Here is an 11,334-nt window from a genome sequence, read left to right as displayed (position 1 = left end):
GACAGATGCTCAACCACTGAGCCACCCAGGCTTCCTATTCTTAGCCTTCTTAAAAAAATCTTTATGGAGTGGCTTTTTAGAGTGACTCCAGCTTAAGAAATTTCCAATCAGATCACGACATTAAAAAAAAAAAATCAGCATTATTGAAGTACAATTTACACACATAAAGTTCACTCCCCACAAATGAACAGTTACTATTTTTACTAAATGTGTGATTGTGCACCCATCACCACAATCCAATTTTAGAACACTCCATCGCCCCTTAAAGTCACCTGGTACCCACCTGCAGTCTATTCACCTTCCCACTCCAGCCCAGGCCACCGTACTCGTCATGACATTTATGCAGCACCTCGTGCAGACAAAATGCACCGTGGCAGTTCCAGGTCTGTTAGACACAAGGGAGGAGTTCCAGGAACTCTGACTCTTTGGAGAAGGATTCCCAAAGCATGGGAACTAGCTGGAGAAGGATTGGCCCACGAAAGTGCCAATTTGTGTGGATTCTAAAAAGTGTGCCTCCTTCAGACAGAGCCTGCATTGCATTTCCATCTTCACTTTCTGTCACCACCCCCACCCCCAGCTTGGGGCTCCTTTGCAGACACAACCTGTAGAAATTTCCGAAGCACAGAAGTCTTAAGGAAGGGACTAGCAGGGATTGGGAAGGATGGCTTAGATCCACCCCTCGAGATGAGTTTGGACATATTACTAATTTCTCTGAGCCTCTGTTTCCACAACTACACAGTAGAGAATAGCAAGACTGACCTTGCAGAGTGGGCATGGGGTCGAAGTGTGGCATGAGGAATGGGACACTTAAAGCCTCTAGTGCACAGTGCTCCAAGATGTGGGCAGTTGTTGGCTGAGAAGTGTCGTTACTGCCATTCTTTTCAGCACCGTAGAGTAGCAGCAACACTCCCTCTTTAAATGCTTAAATGCTCACATATATTTAACTGAATCCATTGACAGACTACTCCCTCAACTCTATTTCCAATTTTAGAACAAAAATCAACAGGTACATAGAATTGCATTTAAAAATTTCACGCTACAGATGCTTTGCTGACACACAGCTATTCTGTGAGTCCTATCTTCCTTCTGTATTTTCACTCAACCAAAAAGCTCTTTATATGCGGGTAGGTATCTGCCCATAGCCACTTTTTTTCATTCTGGCTAATTTATGTGACTTCACTGGGTATCAATGTCATCATTTATTAAATGGAGAAGTTAGGTTACAGAGATCCTAAGGGTTCTTTCAGTTCTAAAGTGCAGCGATCAGAGGTTACCTCTGGGGAAAGAAGAAATACTCATTCAAAGAAGAGCCATTGTCTATTTAGAGAGAATTTCTTCTCGGTACTTCTTTCAATTCCTTTTTTAAAAATTTCCTTCTGAGTATTTGTAATAAAATTGGTAGGTATTATAACACACCCGATCCCAGCTGTGATGTCATAGCAGAGGGAAGCATCAAAAGTTGGGCCTTCCCCTCTCCTAGTCTTTGAAAATTGATGAGTAGCAACCTCCTGGCTCTATTTGGCTCCTGGGTGTTATCATGGAGTAGGACAGGTTTGCTGTGAAGCCAAGAGAAGAGGTGAGCAAGGAAAGGGCGAGTTCTGCACTGGGCGGATGATGCCCCCACATGCGTCCAGCCAGGTGGAAGTGCTGTAACCATTCTGTGTCCTTGACTCTGAATTATAATGGGATTCAACTGAATTTAGTCTTTTCTGGCTAAAAAATAGTTAATGAAAGCTTTGCCCTTTTAATGAATGGCACCCGTGCCTTTATTTTTGTCATGAGAAATGAGTGAAAAAGATGACTTGGTTTTACAGAAGTGAAAGGGACTTTGAAAAGGATAGGAGTCCAATTCTTCCTCTTTGAAACTTGTTACAGAGTACACAAAAGCAAGGAGAACACCATGATAAGGTCCCGTGGACGTACCCATCCCCCATATTCAGCGATGGTCACTCTGGCCCATCTGGTTTCCTCCGCAGTATCATCACTACTCACCACCACCCCACAGACTATTTTGTAATAAATTGCAGATATCCTACCCTTGCATTTGTAATGTTTTACGACGTATCTCTGAAATGTAAATACCTTTTAATAAAAACACAACCAGACTACAATGATCACACCTCAGAAAAAGAGAACAGTAATTCCCTAATATCAGCAGATAGCCAGCAGTCAATTTTTTAAAAGATTTTATTTATTCGTGAGAGACAGAGAGAGAGGCAGTGACACAGGCAGAGGGAGAAGCAGGTTCCCTGCGGAGAGCCTGTTGTGGGACTCGATCCTAGGACCCTGGGGTCATGACCTGAGCTGAAGGCAGACGCTCAACCACGGAGCCACCCAAGCGCCCCAGCAGGCAAATATTTTTGATTATCTAATTTTTTTTCACAGTTGGTTTAGGATTCAAATAAAGTCCATATATTGCAATTTGTAAATTTGTCTTGTCTCTAATCTAGTGATTCTCAAAGTATGGTCCGCAGACCAGCAGCATCACAATCAGCTGGAATCTTCTAAAAAATGCAATTTCTCGGGCATTAGCCAAGGCTCCTTGAATCAGAAAGCCTGGGGGTGGGACTTCACAAAGTGCCTTCGAGGCAATTCTGATATGTACTGTCTTTGAGAACCTGTGCTTCAATCTTTAGGATCTCTCTCTCTCTCTCTCTCTCTCTCCTTCTTAATATATTTATCTAAGAAATGGATCACATGTCCTGTATAGTTCCCCACAGATGGGATCTTGCTGATTAAATTCCTATAGTAATTTAACAATTCTTTTTAAAACAAAATGAGTGTACATATGCTTACTTCGTAGGAATCAATTTATTCAGATATTGGAAAATCAGTATTATGAGCTACTATCAATTGATGATATTGGTTGCCATTTGTCCTGTCAGTTTGAAAGTGTGACCTGTGTATATTTTAGAACTATTCTTTATTTTTGTTATTAAAATCAGAAATGTTGCATATTTGGACTTGATATCATCCCTGTTAAACCAAATTGCAGCCTTCTTAACACATTGTTAAAAAGCTAACATATCCAGTGGTATGATGGCAAGCCAGCAATGTGGGAGGACCCTCCTCATTATAGTATCTCTGTTACTAACAGAGAATTAGCATTCCCCATGGTTGACTTCAGGCGACCAATGTGATGTTGTCACCAAACTCTGACTTGGGAAGATGACAAGGGCATAATCAATAATCAAGAGCCAGTAGGCTTTTGACTATAGGGAACCAACGGAAGGTTGCTGGAGGGAAGGTGGGTAAAGAGGTAGGGTAACTGGGTGATGGGCACTAAGGAGGGCATGTGATGTAATGGGCCCTGGGTATTATTTGCAACTGGTGAGTCACTAAATTCTACCTCTGAAACGAATAATACAGTATATTAATTAAATTGAATTTAAATAAATTTTTTTTAAAAAAAGGAGCCAGTAGGAGGTGCCTCCAGCATACCAGTAGTATAGCTCATTTAGAATCTGTTCTTTACACCTGCAATAACTTAGGTAGTTTAGGCAAAACCCACTGTTTTCTTCTAGATCTGTGAAACTGAACTAAGGTACATGCAATGGTTAATTTTATGTGTCCACTTGTTTGGGCCACAGTGACCAGATGTTTGGTTCAACTTTATTCTAGGTGTTTTCAGTGAGAATATTTTTGGGTGAGATTAACATTTAAGTTGCTGGACTTTGAGTAAAGCAGACTGCCCTCCCCTTTGGGTAGGCCTCATCAAATCAGCTGAAGATTTTAACAGAATAAAGGAGGACTTTCTACCAGGAGAAGGAAATTCTGCTGGCGGTCTGCTTTTGGACTCAAACCACAGTATCAACTTTTCCCTGGATCTTCAGCCTGCCCACCATCCTGAAAATTTTGGACTTACCAAGCTTCCACAATCATGTGAGACAATTCCTTAAAATAAATCTATCTCTCCCCACACCTCTGTGTGTGTGTGTGCAGGTGTGTGCACGCATGCGCGCGCGCACACACACACCCTGTTGGTTCTATTTTCCATAAAGTGAAGTTACAAAAATAAATAAATAAATAAATACAATGAAGGTACAGTAAAAATTTAAAATTTTTTATTTAAAAAACTGTTGATCATAACCCTGATTTTATAACCCCCTAATACGTCGGGCTCTATAGTTGGACAAACACTACTATGAGGTCCCTTGCTGGCTTTTCTACAGCACTTGAAATTCCCATGTCACTCACATTAGGTAAGTCCTTGATGGCTCCTTTTAAAATACAGAGCAAAGCAACAATCAGGCCAGTGTCAGCTGTTAGCATCTCGGTGGGCTACATATGCCGATTTTCTGTCCAGTCAGCACAGAGAAATCTGTGCAGACAAGTTCTGGATATGTTCTCGGACCCCCTGGGCAGTTAAGGATCCTCATGAAGCTCTAAGTCGCAGGTGGGCCTCCATTGACTAATTTATGTGCTTAAATATATCCCTTCTAGCTCTGGAAGGATTTAGGATGGCTTACAAACAAATATATAGTACAGCAATGTCAAAGGGGTAAAAAAAAAAAAAAAAAAAAAAAAAGTGGCCAAAAGAAACTCATAGTAAGAGAATAGCCAGAGTCAGGAACAAGGTGAACGTGCAAATTACATTTCTTGAAATTCTGTGTGCTTATAGAGGTGAGCCATGTATTTGAATTAAAAACTTCTAGCGGCATGTTTGAAGTGGAATAAAATAGCCAAATAATATAGAAGATTAGCCAAGTCAATCCAATGCTCAGACAAGTCCAAGTACTTCTGTCATTGAGACCAGAGAGAGGTTTCTTCAGTAGGTCTTCCAAAAGAGATCATTGAATAATGTAAACAATAATGTCTTTGCAACATCTTTGAACTAAATGAGGTGAAAAGCTTCAAAGGAACCCTTTTAATAATGCTCTTTATTTAGCCAAGGGCATCATATTAAAGCACAATTCAGTAGAGGCACTTTTGCAGATACCCATAATGATGCATCCCAGGTGTGAAGCCACTGATGATCTGGTTTCATCGAGGGATAAGTTGTAAATTATCCATTTGTTCTCAGGTACCAGTCTGGCAGTCGGTGATGAAATTTCCATGGGTTCATGATGAAAATTAAAAACAGTGCAGTGATTAGTAAAGGTTTCATAGCACTAAATTACTATGAAACTTCAATTTAGAAGACCATCCTTTTGTTACATCCTTGCTTGGTAAAGGAAGTTAGCAACCTATGTCAGTCACCATCCTCGTATTTTTTAAAAGTGGTCTGTGAAATATAAAAATCTGGGAAACCATTGACCTAAGAGTACAGAAAGACACACAATCCGCTATGACTATTATTTTTCTCAGCAGGGCTTTTGATATCTTTATAACTACAGCAGTATGCTAGAAATTATATCCTCTGACAAATATCTGGAATGTAGTTCTCCAGTGTTAACAAGTCTAAGACAAAACCATATGTTTTAAGACTCGGTCAATCCGGGGGAAGAATTGATATACTATTATAAAAATTTAGGAACCAGACAAGAACTATGCCTAAATGGAAGCCACCCCACTGTCCCTCTGAGTTGAGCCAAGGGAGAGAAGGGCCAAGAGTATCCTCAGGAAGTTATTTTTGGATAACTCACTAACTGACAGATAATTGATGACAGAGATTGCCAAGTTTTATGCCATCAAGCATTGCCGCAATAATTCCAATGCAGTAGCACTGGAAAGTTGACATACCCAAGTGTTCATCTGGACCACTAAACAATAACCAAAAACTCTAAACAAAAACTACATAGTGATAATACCATACCTACAGAATGCTTAGCTTTGAGTAATTAGCCCTTTCAGATTTTTTGAAAATTTAACAACTACATATTGGGAATGGATGACATCATCTGGAGAAAGGAAATTTTTTTAAATTTTTATTTATTTATGATAGTCACACAGAGAGAAAGAGAGAGAGGCAGAGACACAGGCAGAGGGAGAAGCAGGCTCCATGCACCAGGAGCCCGACGTGGGATTCGATCCCGGGTTGGAGAAAGGAATTAGCAGCCCTATATAAATAGTTAATATTTTTTGAGCACTGTTCTAAGCGTTTTACATTCAATCCTACAACAACCTTATGAGATAATAATAATAATAACTACTGATAATAATTATATCCCCATTTTATGGGTGAATAAGCTGAGGCCCGGCGCTGTTACATAAATGCCATCCAACTACTCAGAGGTAGAACCAAGCTTCAGACTCTGGCAGAGAAACCTCAGAGACCACCCTTAGAATAAGATGCTTCACTGACTCCTTTCCTAGCTATAAGCCTGGAAGAACTTAGGAGATGGTTGCCAGGGACGGTGCCCTAATCTTAGACTAGTTACTTCGTGACCATTCCTTCTGCAAGTAACCAGATCACAAGGACAATTTTCTTGGAAGGCCACTTGTAGGCTGTAATAATGAAATAATATCATCTTCTTGTTAGATAAGAGGGTGCTTCTTGTTCTGTTCTCGAGGCCTTGGCCTCCAGCTCATCCGGGAGTGGCACCAAATTGTTTCAATTTGAGTGAAAAGCAAGGGGGATGGGGAGTGGGGTGTGATTCTGGTGCTCAGAACATATCCTTATTCTATACACAGAATTGTATTGGGTTGGCCCTGAATCCCCGGGTCATGGAAGGTACTAGGGAGTGATCTCTGCATGAACATAAATGTCTATGGTGTCTCTATTGATTTCTGGTGACTTGGCCCCCATCAAATTCTATTCCACTTAGTTGAAGACCTAAGGAAGATAAAAATAAACTGCAAACTACCTTTTTTTAGGCCTGCTGGCTTCCTTCTAAGAAAAGAGCCTAAGAATGGTCAATAGTAGATTAGCTATGCCTGAAGCTGGCCTTCTGACAGGGAGGTAGAACCAGCAGTCAGCTCATCATTAGCCTGTTCCCCAGAGCTTGGGGTCTCTCTGTTGTGCTTTCAGCCTAGAAACCCTCCAATCTCTCACATTGACCTCCAGCTCCACTTTGTGTCACTTTTCACAGTGAGCTGTCACCATGACAACACTCCATGCTTTTTGGGCCTCTGGCCTGCAGTAATATGGGCTCTCTAGCAGGTGAGTCAATAGAAGTTCAAAGTATTTACAAGTTAGGAAATCACAGGTGGCCAGAGCTGATAAGGGTCCAGTTTTTGAGACTATTCCCACCAGTTTCCCTGAGCCCAAATATTACACTTCTATCTCCAGCCTTCAGGGTAGAGCTTAATCTCTTGGTCAGAGGCCACTCAGGAAATCTATTCACCTTCTACTTCAGATACTTCTTTTTCAACTCAAACTCTTCTATACTTTTCTAGTCTTTCCTTCTTTCTAGCCTGTAGTCTGGAGTCTTTGTTCTTTTTGTTCTGCAAATCTTTTGAAGTCTCTGAGTTTCTTCTGGGGAAAACAACCTTGTTTATCAGTTATCTGTCTTGTCATTGACATATCTACGTGCAATAGACTATCTGCAAGAGGCCAGTACAGATAGTGGAGACATCTCACCACAGTGGGGGCAGAGATAGGGCTGCCGGGGCACATAGGACGAATTTGGCAGCATAATTTCCCCACTCTAAAAATTGCTACTTTTGATTTGACAGGAGAACATTAAATATTTATGCATAGACTCATTCAACAACTGTTTATTGATAAAGCACTGTGCTAAAGCCATTCATAGTTATGTGGGTCCTGCCTTTTAATGTTTTTTTTTTTTAAGCTGGTAGGAAAGCTGTGGCATGCGTGTCTTATATGATATAAAATATTACATTCTGGGCAAGGAATGTTACATCTATAAGAAAGGTATAAAGAAAGTGTTGCGGGAGTTCAGATAACTTGGTTATTGAAAAAACAGAAATGAATCAAAATAAAAGAAAGTAGGAACAAGAATTCACAGGAGGAGTAAATTAAAAGGTCAACTAGTCCATTTGATTTACTTTATAGATGAACCAAACAAATCTAAATGCATTCTTAAAAGTAAGTAAGAAGATATATAGCTTAATTGTGATAAAATTGGGTCTAGAACACAACTATCTGGATTTCTAACCTGGAGCTATTTTATCTCTACCAAATAGCCCTCCCCAATAACCCAAGAAAATGTGGACCACAAGTTGAATCTCAATTAGCAATAGCCAACAAAATTGTTTTTTGTTTTTGTTTTTGTTTTTTTAAATTAGGACAGTCATGTAACTTGTAGACTGTCTTCGAAAAGACAGGAAAGAACTCTTTGGTTATATTTGGCATTGATTCATGTCTTGTTACAAGAAACTACATCCAAAGGAGAGCTATGAAAATAAGGGAATAGGAAATGAGCCCATAGAAAGGTTATGGAGAGCAGAGTTATTTAGTCTGAAAAAAAAAAAAAAAAAAGAATGTTAATGGGGAATTCTTTGGCCTTCAGGGAATAGGAGGTCTCTAACCAGCTGTTCTCCATTTCTCCAGAAGGCAGAAAACCAGAAAAAATAGACTTGAATATCAAGCAGAAAAGATGAAGTTCAATGGAAGGAAAAGGCCCCTGAGCTGAAGATCTGATGCATACAGGCAAAGGATGCTGCAGTAGGCTGTGGATTGCCTTTCCCTTTCAGTTTTTATACCTGGAAACCAACACATCTCCTAGAAGTTCCGTAGATCTACCGGGAATGGAGTGAAAGACCTTTTCAGGATTCCTCCCACATTTGGAAGATTATTCAAACCTTAATACCCATGCTCTATTGATCTCATGAATTAGGAGAAAACAAAGAGATAAAAATAAAATGTGACATGATATTTCCTAGCAATTAGAGAATGGGATCAAGACATTTCCATAAGATGTGAGAACTTCAGAACTGAGAAAGCTAATAAAGTATATTGTTTGACAAATGGCCATTTTTCAGTTAAGGTTTAAAAAAAAGACATTAAGAAGGAAGCACCCATGTTCATGAGACTTTCTGTGGAATTTCCAGAGCCTTCCCATTCCTACTCTTTCCTTTTCCCTCTCCCAAGTTTTCGTCCCTTAAAACAGTTCTCAGGTGTTGATGAATCTCTAACTTATTAACTGAGAATGGCATAAGTTCCTGGTTCCAAAAACTGAATATAGAATAATCTGGAAAGTTGAAAACAAAATGGAAAAGCCCAGGTCCTATTTTAGAGATTCTGAGATAGTAGGGTAAAAGCAGGACCTAAGTAAAATGCCTAGATTTGAGGACAACTTGCTTGTGATATTTTTCTCTCCCACAGATATTTTCACTTTAACAGGAATCTTTTTAAGACCTCTGAATTTTTCAAATCACCAGAGAACCTGAGGTGGTAAAATTTCTTTAAAAAAAAAAAAAGATTTATTTATTCTGGTGGCAGGGAGGTAGGCAGCAGGAGAGGGAGAGAGAGAAACTCACGCAGACTCTCTGCTGAGTACACAGCCCACCTCGGGGCTCAATCCCACGACCCTGAGATCATGACCTGAGCTGAAAAGAAGAGTCTGTCACTTAACCCACTGGAGCCACCCAGACGGCCCAAGAGATGGTGAAATTTCTGATCCAGGTGGTCAGAGAAGGAATTTTGGGCATTTTGTCCTCTGAATTGTTCCGTATGGAATTCACCTACTCTGCAGACTTGATAGTGATCTTGGTTTTGCAAAAGGAGTTGTCACTACTGCCTGGGAGTAACCCTAAGGAAAGAAATAGAACCCCAAATACCTAGCATGCGTGGCTGCACCCTGAGGGAGAGACGGAGTGAAACAGGTAGACCAGCAGATCCATTTTCAGGGCTCTCTGGTTGGCTCTAAAACCTGCTCTTGACTGGGTGCCTTGCATCCTTTTATGAGATGGTCAGTCAGGTGCAGCCACAAGAAGCAGAGGAGAAGCTCAGGAAAAAAATAAAGTTTACTATACTCACAATGTCCACGAGGGTACAGCATGCCATGCAGCATGTCATTTCCATACATGGGAAAGTCACCAGGGTGGTTAGACAGCAAAAGGCAGAAATGGGGAAGACTTAGACCAGACCTTTTCTTGGGGTTTCCTTAGGAAGGACAAGGCAGGGCAGGATAAACAGTCTGGATTGGCTACTTTGAGTAGTTTCTGCAGGCTGTAGGGGTGGTCCTAGTTGCTTGGCCCCTGGCCTTGGGATGACTAAGGCAGAAGAATATTGCTCTCTGGGGTATTTGGCCAGATAGAGGAAGTAAGGCTCTGGATGTGTGAGTTTGCATATCAAGGGTATGTGTCTGGTTGGGTCCTTTTTTTTTTTTTTTTTTTTTAAGATAGTATTTATTTGAGAGCGAGGGAGCATGACCAGGTGACAGAGGTAGAGTGAGAGGGAGAAGCAGACTCTCTGCTGAGCAGGGAGCCCAATGTGAGTCTTGATCCCAAGATCCTGAGATCATGATCTGAGCTGAAGGCAGATGCTTAACTGACTGAACCACCCAGGTGCCCCAGGGGTCCTTTTTAGTATCTCCATGAATTGGCTATCCCAGAGAGGGACAGTCTTTCCCCAGCCAGAAACGTATGTTGTTGTTTCTTTTTAAAATGTCAAAACAGCATAAATACAGAAAATTTAAAATATTTACAATACAACTGGTTTCCTATCTGACGGGCATAATAATAATAATCATTAAAATTATTATTATAATTATTTACTCTCTCCTATGGGCTTGTCCCTCAGTGTTACACATTGCTGAGGCTGTGTAAAGTCTAGAAAATCTAGGAGATTTGCCAGGTTTTCTCCCTTCTTGAGCCATTTAAAAAAAAACAGCTAAGGAACCGAGGACAATAAAGAATGGGCCTGCAAGGAAATTGATGATGAATAGTTTACTGACCCTTAAAGCTCCTTCAGACTTGTTGCACTGATGCTCCAGCCCTTACAGATAATCAGAACTCTTCTGAGAAACTCCTTGCTTCATAAATTGGAGTACTTGAGTATCACATTGACAGGAACTCAATATTTTTCTTGGAAGGATTCGGTCAGTCTGAACTGGCTGTTCATTAGTAAATGGCAGTAATGCCTAAGCAGTGATTACCAATTAGTGTTTATCTCAACTATAATATAGCAGAGTCTTAGCTGTCCTCCCCAAATCTCTTCTTCCCTTCTTCTTAGGCACCTAACTGCCCACTTAGAGACGGGATTTCCAGTCTCACTTTGCAGTGAGGCATGGCCATGTGATTAGATTGTTCCCAGGGACATGTGGGCAAATTGATGTAGGTAACTTCAGCCTAAAGTAATTGGAAGGGAATTGCTTGACCAGAATCTCTTTTCTTGTGAAGTGGAAAGTACATGGACAAGGGAGCTAGCTGAAGCCACGTGAAAGAGGCTAATACCTCAGGGGAGCAGAGCAACGAGGTGGAAGGAAATTGGGACGAGGCATCTTGTGGAGTCAAGCCAACTTGGAATACTCACCTTGGGACTTTTTA

At 40.7% G+C, this 11,334-nt stretch overlaps 1 long non-coding RNA gene across 1 annotated transcript; it reads right to left on the bottom strand.

Moving 5' to 3' along the window:
- Positions 1–4,042: 4,042 nt before the first annotated feature.
- On the bottom strand, positions 4,043–10,035 carry LOC140608437 (uncharacterized). The gene is made up of 2 exons (XR_012010474.1): positions 9,824–10,035; positions 4,043–5,031 (listed from the first exon to the last, which is right to left on the bottom strand). It is a non-coding gene; the product is annotated as an uncharacterized lncRNA (long non-coding RNA).
- Between the last annotated feature and the right edge of the window lie 1,299 nt (positions 10,036–11,334).

This window comes from Canis lupus, chromosome 17 (genome assembly GCF_048164855.1).
Source record: "Canis lupus baileyi chromosome 17, mCanLup2.hap1, whole genome shotgun sequence".
NCBI lineage: Eukaryota > Metazoa > Chordata > Mammalia > Carnivora > Canidae > Canis > Canis lupus.
The sequence above is the reverse complement of the archived record's forward strand: the minus strand, read 5'-3'. Positions and strand labels throughout refer to the sequence as shown.